The 18,576-nt window shown below is 47.2% G+C and overlaps 1 long non-coding RNA gene across 2 annotated transcripts in view; it reads right to left on the bottom strand.

Annotated features, from left to right (window-relative positions):
• Window positions 1-901: 901 nt before the first annotated feature.
• The window catches only part of LOC131504979 (uncharacterized), a 42,886-nt gene continuing 25,211 nt past the window's right edge, over window positions 902-18,576 (bottom strand). The window contains exon 3 of one of the 2 annotated variants that reach the window (XR_009258221.1): window positions 902-1,045. This is a non-coding gene — a long non-coding RNA (uncharacterized LOC131504979). Of the gene's footprint in view, window positions 1,046-13,363; window positions 15,701-18,576 lie in introns of those variants that run through there. The other variant, XR_009258220.1, reaches the window with a different exon arrangement.

Raw genomic sequence — 18,576 nt, 5'->3', positions numbered from 1 at the left:
CACACAAACCCTCCATCTAGTGAAAAGAGTTAAAGGCTCAGCTGGAAGCAGGCTGGGGTTTTCTGGGCATTCTTAGAGGTCGGCATCCATGAAGCTTGGGAATCCTTTCAAGCACCATCTCTAAGCAAAGCAGTTTGTTCCCTCCTCAGCTTTGTCACGGGGCTCTACACAAATACGCACTGGCCCAATTACCCCCAGGCCATGTAACACTGCTCCAGTTGACCCTGAGCTCCCCAAGAGCAAGATGCTGATGACAAGCCAGGATCCCTGGCCCCCCAAGGCAATGCATGGGGGATCATAGTGAAGGAGACCAAAGGAAAGGTGCTCTCATGGTCCCCAAACACTGACCCTGGAAGAACACTCTGAAAACTTCTCCAACCTCTTCCTTGTGCAGATAAGGAAACTGACACCCAAGAAGGAGAAAGTTATATGCAAACTATGATCTCCTTGAAGCAGGAATGATGGCTTGTTAGTCTCTGGTTTCTCAGAACCAGCACTGGACCCAACACAGAGTAGGCATCAATCATTGCTAAATAAAGGAAGGAAGGGAGGGAGGGAGGGAAGAAGGAAGGAAGGGAGGGAGGGAGGAATTCATCTAGTCATAATAAACCTAGAACTGGAGGCCGCCCGGCTGGCTCAATGGGTAGAGCATACAACTCGATCTCAGGGCTGTAGGTATGAGCCCCACACTGGGTGTAGAGATGACTTAAAAATAAAATTAAAAACAAATAGAAATAAATAAACAAACCAAGAACTGGAAGTCAAACCTCCTGACTACCAGGTCCTTCCTCTCTCTTCATGCCTCCCCCAGCCCACCCTCAAGCTCACGTCTGATCAAAAATACAGTTGCGCTTCCATTGATTACCCACAATCCTCTTGAAAATATTCACCCAGAATCCCCTTGGGTTGCTCACCCAGATTCCTGGCTCCTCATCTGGGAAAGTAGAACTTTTGGGACAGCGATCAAAGGCATTTTAAGGGCAAAGGCGTGAAAATCCTGGTTGCTAAGGCAGCTTTTCCAAGCCCATCGGCCGAGAGTCTCCAGCTGTGAAAAGGAGCATAGAATTAAGACAGCTTTCAGTCCTCACCACCACCTCCAGCCCTGCGTTCCCCACATAATGGTCAATGGGAGATATTAGCATCTAAATTATTTTAAGGAGATGTAATAAGATTCACCCAGCAGGCCATTAATGACGAAAGAGATTATTACTGGAAAAAATCCAAGACTGACTTTGAGCAGAGTTGGTTCATCTAAATGACCCTTTCCCTGCACCTCAGATGATCCTGGTCCCCAGAGATTATACAGATTTGAAAAAGTAACTGCCAAGGAACACGCTCACGTTTATGCAAGAGGATCTTACAAAAGGAATCTCTAGAGAATTAGGGTCAGGAGTGCATAGCAGTGAGATAAATGGGATGTTCCCTGAATCGTAAGAATCCTCTGTGGCAGAATTTACAGGAAGCATCTCCAGTCTCCATATTTGGCAGGCGTCCAGCCAGAGTTGTCAAGTATTAGATTAATTTTAATTCAATGCAAAAAACCACATTAGTGTAGTGTTGCAATTGAGAGTTGAAACATACAAAAGCCAAGAGTCCTTGAAGTGAATCATTCCAAAGCCTGAGCATCATTTCAAGCGTCCATCAAAAAAAGCACATTCTTCAGAGCATTCCCCAGCTATCTGCCACGTTCAAATCGTACTACTTAGCCAGGTAAATGGGCCACTTGGCAGTGACCTGAGGATGGAGCTGGTGATAAGTGTTGCTCCGCAGGTCCTGGTCACAGGAGTTAAAGTTCAAACTCCTTGACACGGCATTCAAGACCTTCCGCGAGCTAGTTTCAAATGCCCTCCACAACCTCATCTTTCAGTACAACCTTCCATGGTTTGCAGGCTGCAGCCACGCCGGACCTTTGATGACCACTGGTAATCTTCCTGCCACATTTCACCTGCTCTGTTCACTCAGTCTGCTCCACTCAGAGCCCTGGGAGAGAGAAGCCCCACGCACCATCCACTGCAAGGTGGGGCTTACCTCCCAGCCTCTGCTTATTGTCGAGGAGGAAGGGAGCTCCTGACACAGAGGAGACAGGCCACTAGCTAACCATCAGCAAATCAGATTTCTCTTGAAAATTTGAACTAAGAGACACAAGTGACAGTTAGTAGGCAGACAGTCTTGAGCCCGTAAACGGAGAAGACATTTTGAGGCAAGGTACAAGGATGAGCAAGCGAAGAGTCACCTCGCAGAGAGAGCAACACAAGAACCACAGGATGGAGATGGAGAAAGCATGGGTCTGGCTTCCTGCCTCTCTTTCAAGACCCCTCCCCAGGCCCGCTGCTGTTGGGGCCTGTGAGATGTCCCATCTCCTGATGATTATTTCTCTCACAAACCATCCTGAGTGAGTGGCTTTCGTGGGATCCATGGATTCTCACTGGGAACACGAAAGAGCAGACCCCTCGATGTAGGTAATGCCAGTCATCCAACTGGTCACCCAGTGGATGCTTATATGGATGGCCCATATACCGCCCCCTGCAAACCTACATCCAGCAGTACCCCTCCAGCCTTTGCTGCTGAGATGGCCTCACCCCTGGCAGGAAGCCCTGTGGACGGTATATTAGAGTTCTCTGGAGAAACACAAAGTCAACCATTACAGGTGGTATCTATGTTTAAATGTCCCTGCTACATGCGACATAGGCTCCTGGTCACACCCCTCTGGCCTGTGGAAGCTCAGTGTGGTCACAGCCACTCCTACCAGCCTTGCAGCTGTAAATTATGTTTTTTTTTTTTTAACGTTCATTTATTTTTGAGACAGAGAGAGACAGAGCATGAGCGGGGGAGGGTCAGAGAGAGAGGGAGACACAGAATCGGAAGCAGGCTCCAGGCTCCGAGCTGTCAGCACAGAGCCCGATGCGGGGCTCGAACCCACGGACCGTGAGATCATGACCTGAGCCGAAGTCGGACGCTCAACCGACCAAGCCACCCAGGCGCCCCTGTAAATTATGTTTAAGCTCATGCTGATCACCACTGCACTGTGTCTCAAACTCCAGGGGCAATGTAAGGTCTTCTTTTTAGACTTAGGCTTAGAATAATCCCCCCACACACACACACATACATACACACACCCCACTCTATGGATGGGGTCACTGGGGGGAAATGCCATAGCACTCGAAAAACGTTTTCAGGAGAATGATTTCTTGATTGTCTTAGAGCATATGCCAAAACGGGGTACCATCTTGGCACCCTCTTATACTAGCTCTGGTGGTTGCTGTGTATTATGAGACCTCCACCAGTGGCCATGCCTCTGGGCCTTTGCTTATGCCCACCTTCAACCAAGAATGTCCTCTTTTCTCTTCTCTTTTCTCAACGCTCATGAAACCAGGTACCATGTGAAAGCAAAGCAAAAAAAGAGAAACCTGAGCTTGCATTCCTCACTCCCAAAGTCAAAGCCCTGCAGTTACCCAGGCCAGCCCCCTTAGATGACAATTTGGAGACCATCTGTTCTATCAGCATGCCACCTGTGGTCTCAGCCCCACCAACAAGCAGCTTACCAAAGTATTCCTACGTTGTCCTCTTCCCAAGAGGATTTCAAAAAGATGCGATTTTTCTCCATCACTTTCCAGTTCCAGTGATGCCCCTTATACAGCTGCCGTCTGCCCTGCTGCCCCCCCCCCATAATCCAGTTCTGAGTGCCTGCGTGGGGAGGGCTGGCCTGACCCAGCTGGACCTTATGGTGCCCAGGGGAGCTCAGGGAAGCCTCACTCGAGACTCTGGAACACCGGAAGTAGGGATGAATTCAACAGAAGCCATGAGGAAAGCTGAGGTCCGGAGAGCCAGGCAAGCTATGACTTCAAGAGAGGCTGGGGGGGGGGGGTGGGCTGAGCCCAGGGGCCTGTCTGTTTCCTCGGTGCAGAAACAAGAGGGATGTCAAAGGTCACCAAATCCAAGCTTTGGGACTCTCTAAAGCCTCACTTGACTCCTCCAGTGACCAGAAAAGGAAGAAAGGCACTCACATCTACTGAGACGCACAATATGCCAAGGACAGGACTAGGTGCCTTATACATGGTGTCCCAGCACGGGTCCCCACAGCCCTGTGGTGTGTTCATTCCATTGTCACTGTTAACCTCACAGGACAGAGTTCAAACTGTGGCCCGGAGGGATTAAATGAATTGCCCATGAACACTCAGCTGAAGCCAGGATTGGACTCCAAAGCCCACTCTCTTCTCCACTGCAGCCTAAGATTTTTTTTAATTAAATATTTATTAAGCAACCACTGTGTGTTAAGCTTTGCATTGGACATCTCCACTTGTAGTCATCACATGCAATCTTCTTGGCCACCTGCAAGATTAGCATCATCAGTCTCATTTTGCAGACGAGGAACCAAGGCCCGGAAAAACCAAGCACTTTGTCTAGGTAGTAACCCACACCCGTTAACCAAGTCCAGCACTCCCTGCATGGTTCCCGAGCTGCTGGGAAGCAGTTCACTACCTCACAGTAGACCATCCTCAACTGGAGAAGCTCTGAAAGAAAACCACAGAAGTCTTGGGACAGAGATTATATGGCCCTCAGCCCATGCAGGTGGGTGTTAGATTCCAAGACTTAGAAGAATCTGATGACACAGAGATATGCCCATTCTTATTTTTCTTAATGTTTATTTATTTTTGAGAGAGAGAGAGAGAGAGAGAGAGAGAGAGCAATCAGGACTGGGCAGATAGAGAGGAAGACAGATTCCAAGGCAGTCTTTGGGCTCTGGGCTGTCAGCACAGAGCCCAATCAATGCAGGGCTCAAACTTCTGAACTGTGAGATCACAACTTGAGCTGAAGTCGGACACTTAACCAACTGAGCTACCCAGGCACCCTGAGATATGCCCATTCTTAAACCAGCATTCCAGACAGGAAGGAGTATGTGGTCACCACAAGCGATATGCAGCTGTTATGGGACAGGCAAAGGCCTGAGCAAGTCAGTTTTCTTACTTGGGTCCCATTTCTCTCATCTGTGTAAGAGTGCAGTGATCACAGGATGGCAAGTAGCCAACAAACATGCCCCATTCTTTCTTTCCACATCCAAGCCAGACATTGCTAATTGAGTACCACATCATCGCTCCAACACAGCCGTCCAATCTTTCTCAACACAGTGTTCCCAGCAATTGTTACAGACTATTTATTCGACTATGAAACTATTTGCCAGTCCTAGATACACTCTATATTTCCAAATGTAAATAGAAGCATACAACATACCCACCTTTCCACCAGTGATGGCCTACCACATCCCTCTCACATGGAAGCACTCTGACTCTGACCCTTCTGCCTCCCACATTCACTTAAAAGGATGACTGTAATTACATTGAACCCACTCAAACAATCCACGATAATCCCCCCATCTCAGGATCCTTAATTTATTTATGTTTTATTTTTTAATGTTTATTTATTTTTGAGAGAGAGACAGAGCGTGAGCAAGGGAGGAGCAGAGAGAGAGAGAGAGAGAGAGAGAGAGAGAATCTGAAGAGGCTCTAGGCTCCGAGCTGTCAGCACAGAGCCCAACATGGGGCTCAGTCTCATGAACCGTGAGATCATGACTTGAGCTGAAGCTGGAAGCTTAACTGACTGAGCCACCCAGGCGCCCCAGGATCCTTAATTTAATCGCATCTGTAATGTCCCTTCTGCCACATAAGACAATATTTTCACAGGTCCTGGGGGTTAAAACGTAGACATCTTTGGGGGCCACTAATTTTCCCATTACAGGTATCTCATGGGATCGTGTCTAAGGATTAGATAATATCATTCATGTAAGCAGTTTAAGCCCAATGGCCAGCACTTGGTAAACCCTCAATAGATACTAACTATCGTTACTGCTATACTCCCAACCTCCAGCCTACACCTACTGCAAATAAGTGTTCATGAGATCATATTGCTGACACTGTCATTGGACCTCCTGGCGCTGTACCTTACCATCCCCCCACCATGGCATTTGTCATGCTATATTGTACTTAGCTGGTTACCCCCAGCTAACTTAGATGGTTCCCCCATCTCTCCAAGGAGAGCAACGCCAAGGAGGCAGCACTGGCCTCCCACAGGACCTGCCATAAAGTGAGTTCCCAGAACACGTGCCAGGAAAGGCTGAGTAAGGGCTAGACCCCCTGGTGCTCAGGGGGTGGGCATAGTGTTGGGGGTGGAAACTGGGGCTCTGATTCTCAAGACAAAGGTGGGGGCCACCATCCAACCTTCACCGGCAGCCTGGGATTAGCCACCGTCAGTCCTCTGAGCTTGGCTGGGGAGGCTGAGTGGCATGACCCCTCCCTTTTCTGCTCCCCGCTAAGATATCAGTCTTCCGGAGGAAATGTTCAACACAAACAATTAACCTGCATGCGCAGGAGCCGTGCTTGGAGCAGAACAGGAGCTTGGTCTGCGTTTGTTTCTTTGTCCAAATGCACGACTGGGTTGTCAGCCACTGGCCTGGAAAATTTCTGTTTAGCAACATCATTCTCTTCTGTTGAGAGAAACAGCCTGGGGCAGAGACCTGACATACCTTTGCTCTCTGAGCTCCACTTGATGGGTCTTCATGCAACCCAAGAGCAAGGGTTGAAATTAGGAACCAGGAATATTTTAACTCTTTCCTTTTGCAATGATAGGGGTGTGGGGCAAACTAATGTATTGAGTGGTTACGTTGTGGGTATTGTTGGGCTCCATCTAATCGTGCCATGAAGGTGGCCAGGTCCTTCAGTGCCCCCTTTCCTCGGGGAGCTTTGTTTGACCAGAAGAGGTCCAGAAAGAGGGCAGAAATTTACCTGCAAAACAATCCCCTTCCTGGCTTTTGTTACTTAAACCCTAAATTCTGTTTGGGGCAGAGGGATGGGGTTGTAGTACATTTTTTTGTTTTTTTGTTTTTGTTTTTTTAGAAAGAAAGCACAAGCTGGGGAGGGGGCAGAGGCAGAAAGGGAGTGAATCTTAAGCAGGCTCAACACTCACAGCAGAGCTCAATCCCATGACCCTGGGATCATGACCTGAGCTCAAATCAAGAGTCAGACACTCAACCAACTGAGCCACCCAGGTGCCCCTAAATCCTGAATCCTTTGAGGAAAAGAGACTATAACTATCTCCCATTATCCAGCTTCCTCTCTTTCCAGTCCCCCTACCCAAGGTACATGTGCACGCACAGGCACACACACAGACATGCATGTACATGTGTGCGTACGTGTGTGCACAGCCACACGTGCATGCACATAGGTGTGCACACACACTAGTCCACGTGTGTGTATATGCATATGTGTGCATATGCGTGTTCGAGTGGGTGTGCCTCTATGAACACATAACCTGGTGTGCATGGGTATACATACCCACACATACGCACGTGCACGTGCCCACTACACTCTAGTCATATTGAGTTCCTGAACTCATCATGCTTCCTTCTCTCACACCTCACACTGCCCAAACCACTGGGCCTTTGTACCTGTTGCATCCTCTTTATGGAGCATACTTTACCCTTCACCCCTTGGTCCCCATCTCTCTCTCTCTCTCTCTCTCCCCCCCCCCCCACCCTCTGTCTCCTGCCAGATCTACACTTGACATCTCAGTACTCAGTGCTATAAAGGCCTGTTTACTCATTTACTCATTCTGCCTGAGCAACAAAATACACAAGTCCATTTTGCTCACCTGTGTGTTCCTAGTACCTAGCATGGGCCTGTTGTGACCATCTGTGAAATGAAAGGGTGAGTGGATGCATGGATGGATGAATGGATGGATGGATGCATGGATGGATGAATACGAATAAAAGCAAATCACTAGTGGGGCGCCTGGGTGGCTCAGTCGGTTGAGCGTCCGACTTCAGCTCAGGTCACGATCTCGCGGTCTGTGAGTTCGAGCCCCGCATCGGGCTCTGGGCTGATGGCTCAGAGCCTGGAGCCTGCTTCGGATTCTGTGTCTCCCTCTCTCTCTGCCCCTCCCCTGTTCATGCTCTGTCTCTCTCTGTCTCAAAAATAAATAAACATTAAAAAAAAAAAAAGAAAACAAAAAAAAGAAAAGAAAAAAAGCAAATCACTAGCTCATACCCAGGGTTACCCCAGGGAAATTATTTGAACCACAGTCCCCTCTAAAACCCCCAAGATTTTTGTCTATGCCCCCCAAATGGCTATGATTTTTCCCTATGCACTGCCTTGGGACTCTTGGGGCAGATTCAGGATAAGGAATTAGGGGTTACCTCATAGTTTAACTATGATCTAGAAATGCCTTCAAGATCTCCAAATAATTAACATGCCATCAGGCTGGCCTGGTCCTCTCATGGACACTTTGAAGCACAGTGACTCGAAGTGAAAGCCCATTGCTGATAGCATATCAGGGAAATCTCCATGAGATACAGTGCCTTGTCCCAGTCCAAACTGATGGTCATGCCAAGCTGAGAGATAACAGGATGAGGGCACCCAGGAGGAGCTGGTGGCTGAGGACAGGGATGAAAAATAGCTGCTTCCAGCTGGTTTTGGTTTGTTCTGAGATAGAACAAATGAGGTTTCCGTCCTTGGAAAAGCACCGTTCAGAGTGTTCTCTGAAGAGAGACCGGGAAGGGCAGGCATAACCTGAATCACTTGTAAAACTTACACCACTGTCCCCCTCCCACCCCCCCCCCCGACAATGCCACCTCCCTGCCTTCCCTGCACCAACCCCCACCCTGTGCATCCGACACCTGAGCAAACTCAGAACACCAGCCTCCTTAAGGCTTCGTTTTCTTCTCCACCCTTCCATCCCCAAGCGTGCTCCTCTTCCTAGGTCCCCGCTGGTGAATGACGCCACCACCCACCCCTCACAGGTCACAGACCTCAGCCTGCCCCAGTCTCTCCCCCTCCCCCACCCCACCGCTCCCCCACCCCAGAAGCAACAAGTCCTGTCTGTCCTTCCCGTGATAACTCCCTGTGTGCTCCTCACTCTCCACCCCGTGCCCACCCTGGGGCAGCCTCATCATTCCCCATCTGAACTATTGGGAAAGCATCTCGTAGGTGCTTCCATTTTTGTTTTTATTTATTTATTTTTATTTATTTTCTAATATATGAAATTTATTGTCAAACTGGTTTCCATACAACACCCAGTGCTCATCCCAAAAGATGCCCTCTCAATACCCATCGCCCACCCTTCCCTCCCTCCCACCCCCCATCAACCCTCAGTTTGTTCTCAGTTGGTGCTTCCATTTTTAGCCTCTTCCCAACTCAATTCACCTCCCTTGAAGTCAGCTTTCCCATACACACTCACTCCCTCAGGCAAAGCATCTCTCGAGCACCTACTATGCACCGCACACCTTGTTTGGTGACGAGAATATCAAAGCAAACAAGACACAGAGCTGTGTCTACTGCTCTCCTGGTGATGGCTCTCCACCGCCTCACTGTGGAGCCCACGCTCCTCGGAACCCAGGCCAGAACTCCCATGATGAGGCCACAGGGTGACCTCTTTGGCCACAGCTCCCTCCAAGAACCCAAAGGCTCAGCCATCACAAGATAACTCACTGGCCCCCACGCCAAGCACTGTCCTGCCCCCCGCGCCTTTTTTCCTCCCATTTCTGTCTTGCTTTTCCCCTTCTGAAAATCCTTCCCGTTCTCCAATGAGAAATGGCTCAAATGACATTTCTTCCGTGGACTTGCCATAATTCCCCAGGTTGGAACTAATCACCCAATTCTCTTCGCTTCCAAAGCAGAGCTCTAATACCAGCATTGTAACATTTATTTCGTCCAGGTTTATGGTTTAGGTAATGAGGTGGGGAAATTATTATCTAGCGGCTGACGCCAGAATTTCTCTTAGGGAGGAAAATGTTGTCCTTTGGGAAAATACCTTGAACTCTAGCCCCCCGGGTCCCTCCCTTGGGGTTCACAGATTCAGGAGGGAGGAGTGAAGAGTTCTTACCTGTGTTCCGGGGGGGCGGGCAGGGGAGGGAGGGTCCTCCTGTTCACTGCTTCCCCCCGGGGTCCTCTCTGAGGAGGGGGCACAGAGACATGAATGGAATGAAAGAATTCTGGGGGAAGGGCACTGCAGGTGGATGGAACATGGAGTAAGGTGCTGGGTGAAGCAGCATGATGCGTGCCGGGAACAAGAACCTGTCACCAGCATGTCATTGTCTTGGGGGCATGAGAACCTGCTTAGGGCCACCTGTAGATCCTGTCTCCAGGAGATACACATGAGCACAGGTGTGCGTGGCAAATATTGCTCTGAATTCCAGGAGGTTCACAGACCTTCTGAAACTAGTCATAAAAATCGAGCAGGGAGGAAGCGAGTGAGTACGTGGACCCCAGGTTAAGAATGGTTGTGCTGAATCACAAAGGCGAGACAGGAGATGAAGCTGGAACCACAGGCCGGAAACTAGTGGACACCGAATGTCACATCAGGGGGCTGGGGCTCAGCTGTTGAGTAGGAGGGGCTGCTGTCAATATGGGTCATGAAAGCCATCACAGGATATCTGCTGTGAGACTAAGGGACAGGTACGGATGAGACCGTGAGGGGAAGCAAGAATGGGGCAAAAGAGGACAAACTGAAGAGGCACCTAAAAGATGGATTGTATTCAATTCCTACAGCAGCTCTAATAACTGACCACACATTCTTGATGGCTTAACACAACATGAATTCATTCCCTCAGAGCTCTGGGGGCCAGAAGTCTGAAGTCAGTTCCATGAGGCTAAGGGCAAGATGTCAGTAGGGCTGGTTCCTTCTGGAGGCTCTATGGAAGAATCCATTTCCTTGCCTTTTCTAGAAGCTTCCCTGAGGAAAGCTGAGGCATAGGGGCCTTCACTGGTCTCCTTGAAGATCCCTCTTTGGCCTCACTGGACAGTCATATTCTCACCCACTTCCCGGATCCCATGGTGTTTCTGTATCAACCACCTGCCCAACCTGCCAGGTCCCCCAGGGCTCCAATCACACTGACAAGGCCCCTCCCACTGTGGGCAGCCACCAACAGACAGTCCTTCCAGGTCCAGGACCAACTAGGTCTACTCTGACCCCAGCCTCCAGTCTCAGCCCCAGCCCCACCTCTGCCCGGCTGAGGCGGCAAATGTCTGTCCCGCCTGACCTGGCTCCCTCCAGAATTTTAAGACAGAAAGGAAAAATGGGGAGGAGGAAAAAGACACAACCTCTTTTTACCCTTCGTTCTTCTCAATTGTTTGGAAGTTAGACTTTTGCCATAAATCTTTGTAACTACTGAGAGGGTAGTGGTTAAGAACCCAGGTGCTGATGTAAGACATCTGGGTTCAGATCTGACTCTACTCACAAGCCAGGTGACTCTGGGTGAACTGTTTTACCTCTCTGTAGCTCAGTTTTCTTATCTCTATAAATAGGAGAATACCAACAAAAATATACCAAGTGCTTCTCACAGTGCCTGTTACACCAGTGCAATAGTTAAAAGATGTAGTCAATCTGGTTTTCAATCCCAACTCCATTACCTATTAGCTATGCAGTTTTAGGCAAATCACTTAACATCTCTGTGCCTCAATTTCCTCATCTAGCAGTGGGGCTGATGTTCACCATTTTATCTACCTCATAGAGTTATGAGGAGGGGTGCCTGGGTGGCTCAGTCAATTAAGTGTCCAACTCTTAATCTCGGCTCAGGTCATGATCTCACTGTTGGTAAGTTCAAGCCCTGTATCAGGCTCTCTTGCTTGGGATTCTTTCCCTCTTTTTCTGGTCCTATCTCTCTCTCTCTCTCTCTCTCTCTCTCTCTCTCTCTCTCTCTCTCAAAAAAAAAAAAAAAGAAAAGAAAAAAACTTAAAAAAAAAGAGTTATTATGAGGAATAGATGAGTTAGTGTAACTAAATCACTTAGACCAGTGCCTGGAACAGAGTAAGCACTGTGTAAATATTACCAGTTATTATTACTTAATAAGTGAATATTAGCTATTAGTATAAATATACATTGTGTGGTTATTTAACATAAATAAGATCATACTGTCAATACATTCTGCAACCCGTGTTTTTGGTTTGTTTATTTTTAGAGAGAGGGAGTGCAAACAGGACAAGGGGCAGAGGGAGAGAGAGAAAAAAAATCTTAAGCAGGCTCCAGGTTAAGCACAGAGCCTGACACAGAGCTCAATCCTACAACCCTGAGATGCTGACCTGAGCCAAAATGAAGAGTTAGACGCTCAATCGACTGAGCCACCCAGGCACCCTTGCAACCTGTATGTTTTACTTAACAATGTGTCTTGCATTTCTTGGATGCATTTTCACATCAATATTTAAAGATGTATCTTACTCTTTTTTAAACCACTGTAGCACTGGCTACTGACCATAACAGGGAAGTACCCAGCTTGTTTAACTATACCACTGTTTGGTGAGTACTTAGGTTGTTCCAAAGTTTTTGCTTTTATAAACCATGTTGCAGTGACCATCTTTGCTCTCTGATTATTCCCTAAGTATTGCTCTGGGAAAGATAACTACAGGTGGCATGGGCAAGTTGCAGGGTGTGCATTTTTATTTTATTTTATTTCTTCTTTGCATTTCCACCTTTTTTATTGCGGTATATGTAATTGGCATATAACATTAGTTTCAGGTGTACGACATGACTGAATATTTGGATACGCTGTGAAATGGTAACCACGCTAAGTCTACTTTCCTCCTGACATCATATAAGGTTACATAATATGCAATCCAATATTGTTAACTAAAGTCACCAGGCGGTACAGCACCTCCCCATGCCTTATTTCTTTTATAACTGGAAATTTGTACCTCTTGGTCCCCTTCTCCTATTTTGCTTACACCCTCCCATCGCCCTACCCCACCCCCAGCAATCACCAATCTATTCTCTGCATCTATGAGTTTGGTTTGGCTTTTTTTGTTTGTTCATTGGTTTTGTTTTTTAGATTCCACATAAAGTGAAATAATACAGTATTTGTCTTTCTCTGTCTGACTTACTTCCCCTAGCATAATAGTACACTCAAGGTCTGTCCATGTTGTCACAAATGATAAGATTTCATTCTTTTATATGGCTAAGTAATTTTAAGTGTGTGTGTGTGTGTGTGTGTGTGTGTGTGTGCGTGTACATTCTAAAACTCTACATTTTTTAGATGGGTCAGTCAGTTGAGTGTCTGACTCTTGATTTTGGCTCAGGTCATGATCTCACAGTTCATGAAATCCGAGCCCTGCATTGGGTTCTGCACTGACAGTGCAGAGCCTGCTTAGGATTCTCTCTCTCCCTCTCTCTCTCTGCCCCTCCTGTGCTTGCGTGCATGTGTCTGTGCACTCTCTCTCTCAAAACAGATAAACATTTAAATAATAATAATAATAAAATAAAACTCTACATTTTTATTCCCACTCTCCCACATTTGTTTTTGATGTCACATTTTACATCTTTTTATTCTGTGTATACCCTTTAATTGCTGTATTTACAGTTATTTCTTAAATTTTTTTAATTTTTTTTTTTTTTTAGAGAGGGAGAGACAGAGTGCGAGCCAGGGAAGGAGGAGAAAGAGAAGGAGACACAGAATCTGAAGCAAGATCCAGCCTCCAGGTTCTGAGTTGTCAGCACAGAGCTCGACACGGGGCTCAAACCCATGAACTGCAAGCTCATGACCTGAGCTGAAGCTGGACACTTAACTGACTGAGCCACCCAGGCACCCCTGTAGCTATAGTTATTTTTATTACTTTTGTATGCTAGCTTTATAAGTGATTAGTCCACTACCTTTACCATATATTTTACCTTTGCCAGTGAGATTTTTACTTTCATATATATTTTTTTGTTACTACTTACTGCCCTTTCTTTTCAGCTTAAAGAAGTCCCTTTAACATTTCCTATAAGGCTGCTTTAGTGATGATATGCTCCTTGGGTCTTTGTTTATCTGGAAAACTTTTTTCTCTCCTTCAATTCTGAATGATAACCTTGCTGGGTAGAGTATTCTTGATTGTAAGTCTTGCTTTCAGCACTTCGAATACATCATGTCACTCCCTTCTGGCCTACAAAGTTTCTGCTAAAAAGTCTGCTGATTATTTTATTGGGTTCCCTTGTATGTTATAAGTTGTTTTTCTCTTTTTGCTTTTAAGATTCTTTAACTTTGACATTTTAATGATGTGTCTTAGTATGATTCTCTTTGGGTTCATTTTATTAGGAACTCTGGGCTTCCTGGATCTGGATGTCTTGTTTTCTTCCCCAGGTTAAGGAAGTTTGCAGACATCATTTCTTCAAATAAGTGTCCTGTCTCTTTCTGTCTCTTCTCCTTCTGGGCCCCTATTATGCAAATGTGGTTTCATTTGATGTTGTTTATATGTCCCTTAAGCTATCTTCACTTTCCTTAATTCTTTTTTTCTTTTTATTGCTCCGTTTTGGGTGAGTTCCACTGCCCTGCCTTCCAGGTCACTGATCCCATATTCTGTTTCATCTAGTCTGCTGTTGCATCCCACCAGTGTATTTTTCATTTCAGTTATTGTATTCCTCAGCTCTGAGATTTATGTCTCCTACTTTCTTCTATTTTCCATCTCTTTGTTGAAGTTCTCTCTGTGTTCATTCTCCCAAGATCAATGAGCGTCTCTATGACCATTACTCTGAACTCTTTACCATGTAAATTACTTATCTCCATTTCATTAAGGTTTTTTTTCTGGAGTTTTATCTTATTCTTTCATTTGGAACATCTTCCTGTTTCCTCATTTTGCTTGACTCTCTGTGTCTCTTTCTATGCATTAGGTGAAATGGCTGTCTCTCCCAGTCTTGAAGGAGTGATCACAGGAAAACTGGGAATGTGTTTCAGTCTGCTGTCTGTTCAGTGCCCTGTGGTGCTCCTTGCCCAAAACTGTCTATCCAATTGCTTCAGTCCCATGGGGCCCAGAAATGCAAGCCCCCTTGGCCATCAGAGCCAAGCATTCAAGGGACATCCCCTGTGTGGACTGCATGCACTTGTCAGCAGTGGTGGGGCCACATCTGCCCACCAGGTTGGTGGAGCAGCCTCACCCGGGGGTGTACTGGGTCAGGGTGAGCCAACCCACCAGCTTTAGAAGGGTGGGACCACAGGACAGAACTGGGCCAGGGGAAATGGCACTAGCAAGATAAAGGTAGAGTGCAAAAATGGTGTCCACTAGCAAAGTAGAAGAGAGAGTGCAAAAATGGAACCCACCAGAGCCTCCTTCCCCAGAGAGAGTTCCAACAGACCCCTGGCCCTCTGGAAGATACTTTAAGCTTAGCCAATGAGTCTCCTTCACATATGTTCTAGGCATTTTCCAACCTGCTGCTTTTGTACGGGGTTCCAGGACAAGTGGGTCTGTGTCTGAGTCCTTCAGGAGCAGAGTCTCAGTTTCCTACAACCTCTTGGGTCTCCTGGATATAAGTCTCATTGGTTTTCAAAGCCGGATGTTCAGAAAACTTCTCTCTCCAGGGTAGGTCCAAAGGGTTGGGGTGCCTAGTGTGGGGGTCAAATCCTCTTCTCAGGGATATGCACCATATTTGTGGGATCCCTTGTGCTTATGGGTCACTGCACTGGGAGTGGGGTCTTTAGCAAGACCATATCTCTGTCTTTTCTATCCATCTCAGTGTGGCCTTTTTATCCTTTGCTGTGGAGGAGCTACGCAGCTAGCTTTCAGGTCTTTTTCAGAGACAACTGTTCTAGACATAGCTATGGATTTGGTGTGTCCATGGCAGGAGGGTGAGTTCAGGGTCTTCCCCCATCTCCAACTTCAGGATGTGTTGATTTTCAGCGGACAGAGGTGGAGGAAGAACACTCAAACCAAACAAGTCTCCAAAGAAACGAGATCCTTCTTCAACTGGCTGGCTGTAAGGGAAGGAAGACCTCTGGATTAGATCCTTCTTATGCCTTTTGGGATATTTTGTCTCCTCCAGATGCTCCCTAGGGAGCCAGGAAGAGCTGCTCCCCGTTGCACCATGCTCGCCATGCATTTCGATTTTTGATGGATGCTGCTAAGTGGTTCTCCAAAGAGGCTCAACCCGCTCGTATTACCCCCAGAGTACATGAGAGCACTCATTTCCTCAACCCTTCCCAACACTAGATATTTTACCTATTTTTGTAAATTTCTATCCGTCTTGAGGGGGTAAGAGAAAGTTCATTTTACTGAGCCCTTTCTCATGAGGTTGAGCATCTTTTCATGTGTTTATAGCCATTTGTATTTCTCTTCTGTGATCTGCCTGTTTACAGCTTTAATCTGATTTTCTGTTGGGTTATTTGTCTTTTTATTGATTTTTAGGACTTTGTGATTGATTAGATGTGGGGAATGGGGAATTAAAAGTCACACCTGGTCTTCAAGTTTGGGCAAACATGGAGACCATGGGGCCATTCGCTGGCGGGGAAGCACTGAGGGGACAGTGTCCAGGTGGGGCTATTGGTATATGGCTGGATAGAGACTGGGGCTGCCCCCTCTGGGCTGCTGCCATATCCATCCCCCCCTTACACACATGGGGCTTCACCCTAAGTGGGACCCTTGGCTTGGAGGGCTCCGGACCATCATTCACAAATAATCAATAGCAACTGAGTGCCCACCATGTGTCAGACACTCTCCTAGGCAGTTGGGAACATGGCAGTGAACAGACAAGAATCCGGCTCTGGGTGAGTCTATATTTTAATTAGAGGCAGATAACCAAAGTAAACTATAAATAAGATAATTTCCGATAATGATAGGTGCCATAAGGTGACAAAACAGTAATATGATAGAAAGTACAGATGGGGAGCACCTTTGGTTGGGTGGTCAGAGGAAGACTTTCTGAGGAGGCAACATTTGATTCTAGATCTGCATGATGAAAAGGGGCCCTGCCAAGATTTGGGAGTAAGAGCATTCCAGAGACAATGGCAGGAGTCAAGGACTGAGCCAGGCCGAGGCTGCATATTACAGGTATGGAAAGAAGACTGGCACGGTTGGAGAGCAACAAATAGGAGGGTGGGTGGGGAAAGGCAGTGTGAAAAGAAGTCAGAGAAATGGAGAAGGGCCAGATCAGGAAGAGGTCCTTGAAGCCATGGTCAAAAGCTTGGAGTTTATGAGACAGTCCTGATATGATCCATGCCTTAGAGCACACTTCATAGAGAACGGATTATAGGGGAGCATGAAGAGACCAAGAAATCCAGCTTAGAAGCTACTGAGGTGGTCCAATGAGAGATAGTAGTTGTTTGGATGTGAGTAGTAACAATGGGGATGATGGGGCGCCTGGGTGGCTCAGTCAGTTGGGCATCTGGCTCGATTTCAGTTCAGGTCGTGATCTCATGGCTTGTGAGATAGAGCCCCACACTGGGCTCTGTGCTGACAGTGAGGAGCCTGCTTGGGATTCTCTCTCTCCCTCTCTCTCTGCCTCTACCCTTCTTGTTACCGCGCCCCCCTTCTCAAAATAAATAAACTTTAAAAAACAAACAAAACAATAGAGATGACAAGAAGTGGAAAATACACAGCTATCTTTTGGGTAGAGCCTACAGAACCTACCAATGGACAGATGTAGTAAGCAAGAGCAAGCAAGGAGTCAGAGGTGACTCCTCATGTTCTGGTCTGAGAAATTAGGCAAATGGTGGAATTAGATGGGGAAGATGGTGGGGGTGGGCATGAATGATTTGGGCAAGAGCAAGAGAATCAAATGTTTTAGTTCAGATATGTTAAGTCCAAGGTGGTTATCAGATATCCTAGGGAAGCTGGGCCTCGGGGAAGAGTCCAGAGCTAAAGGTACAAATCTGGAGCTTTCTGCAAACAAATGGAATACTGCATATTTATTGCTTTGTGGCTTGAAATCCAACTATCCACCTTCTTCCCAAAAAGTACCGAGATCTCCTTTTTAATAATAGAATCCTCCTATCAACTCGGCAGGAGGCTAATTCCCAGTCCACTGCAGCCCTGACCTGAGGACTGAGCTGGGGAAGAGAGGGTCGGGTCATTGAAAACCTTGGCATCTTCACCCACTTCCCAAGGCAGGCATATGATTTAAGTTCGGCCTATCAGACCCTCATTCCTGATTCTTTAAAGCTCAAGCAAGTGCCTCAACGAAGGAAGGCACATTCCCAGATCAAAGTCATGGTGGTGGCTAGTGTGTGTGAGGCTGAGACTCTCACCAAGGCCTGACCTTCACTACAGTTCCTACTACAAAGTCCCACCTCTTTTCCCAGCCTGGTCTCCCAGATCCCATGTAGGCTCCAATGGCCTTTCAGTAGATTTACTTTTTGCTCACAGCAGCCACAGTTCCTTTCTGTTGCTCACAATCAGAAGCCCTGACTAATATATATAATATTTATAAGGTCATGTGGCTAGGGGCGCCTGGGTGGCTTGCTCAGTTAAGTGTCCAACTTCACCGCAGGTCATGATCTCATGGCTCGTGGGTTCGAGCCCCGCGTCGGGCTCTGTGCTGACAGCTCAGAGCCTGGAACCTGCTTCGGATTCTGTGTCTCCCTCTGTCTCTGCTCCCCCCCCCCCCCACCCCACACTCATGCTCTGTCTCTCTCTGTCTCCCAAAAATAAACATAAAAATTTTTTTAAAAAGAGAGAGACACCAAGAGCTTTCTCCCTCTCTCTCTCCATGTACACATACTGACAAAGGGCCGTGTGAAGACACAACAAGAAGGTGGCCCTCTACAACCCAGGGAGAGAGCCCTAGCCAGACATCGACCCTGCTGGCACCGTGATGGTGGACTCTCCAGTCCCCAAAACAGTGAGAACTGTTGTG

Source organism: Neofelis nebulosa, chromosome 2 (assembly GCF_028018385.1).
Source record: "Neofelis nebulosa isolate mNeoNeb1 chromosome 2, mNeoNeb1.pri, whole genome shotgun sequence".
Taxonomy (NCBI): Eukaryota; Metazoa; Chordata; class Mammalia; order Carnivora; family Felidae; genus Neofelis; species Neofelis nebulosa.
The sequence above is the reverse complement of the archived record's forward strand: the minus strand, read 5'-3'. Positions and strand labels throughout refer to the sequence as shown.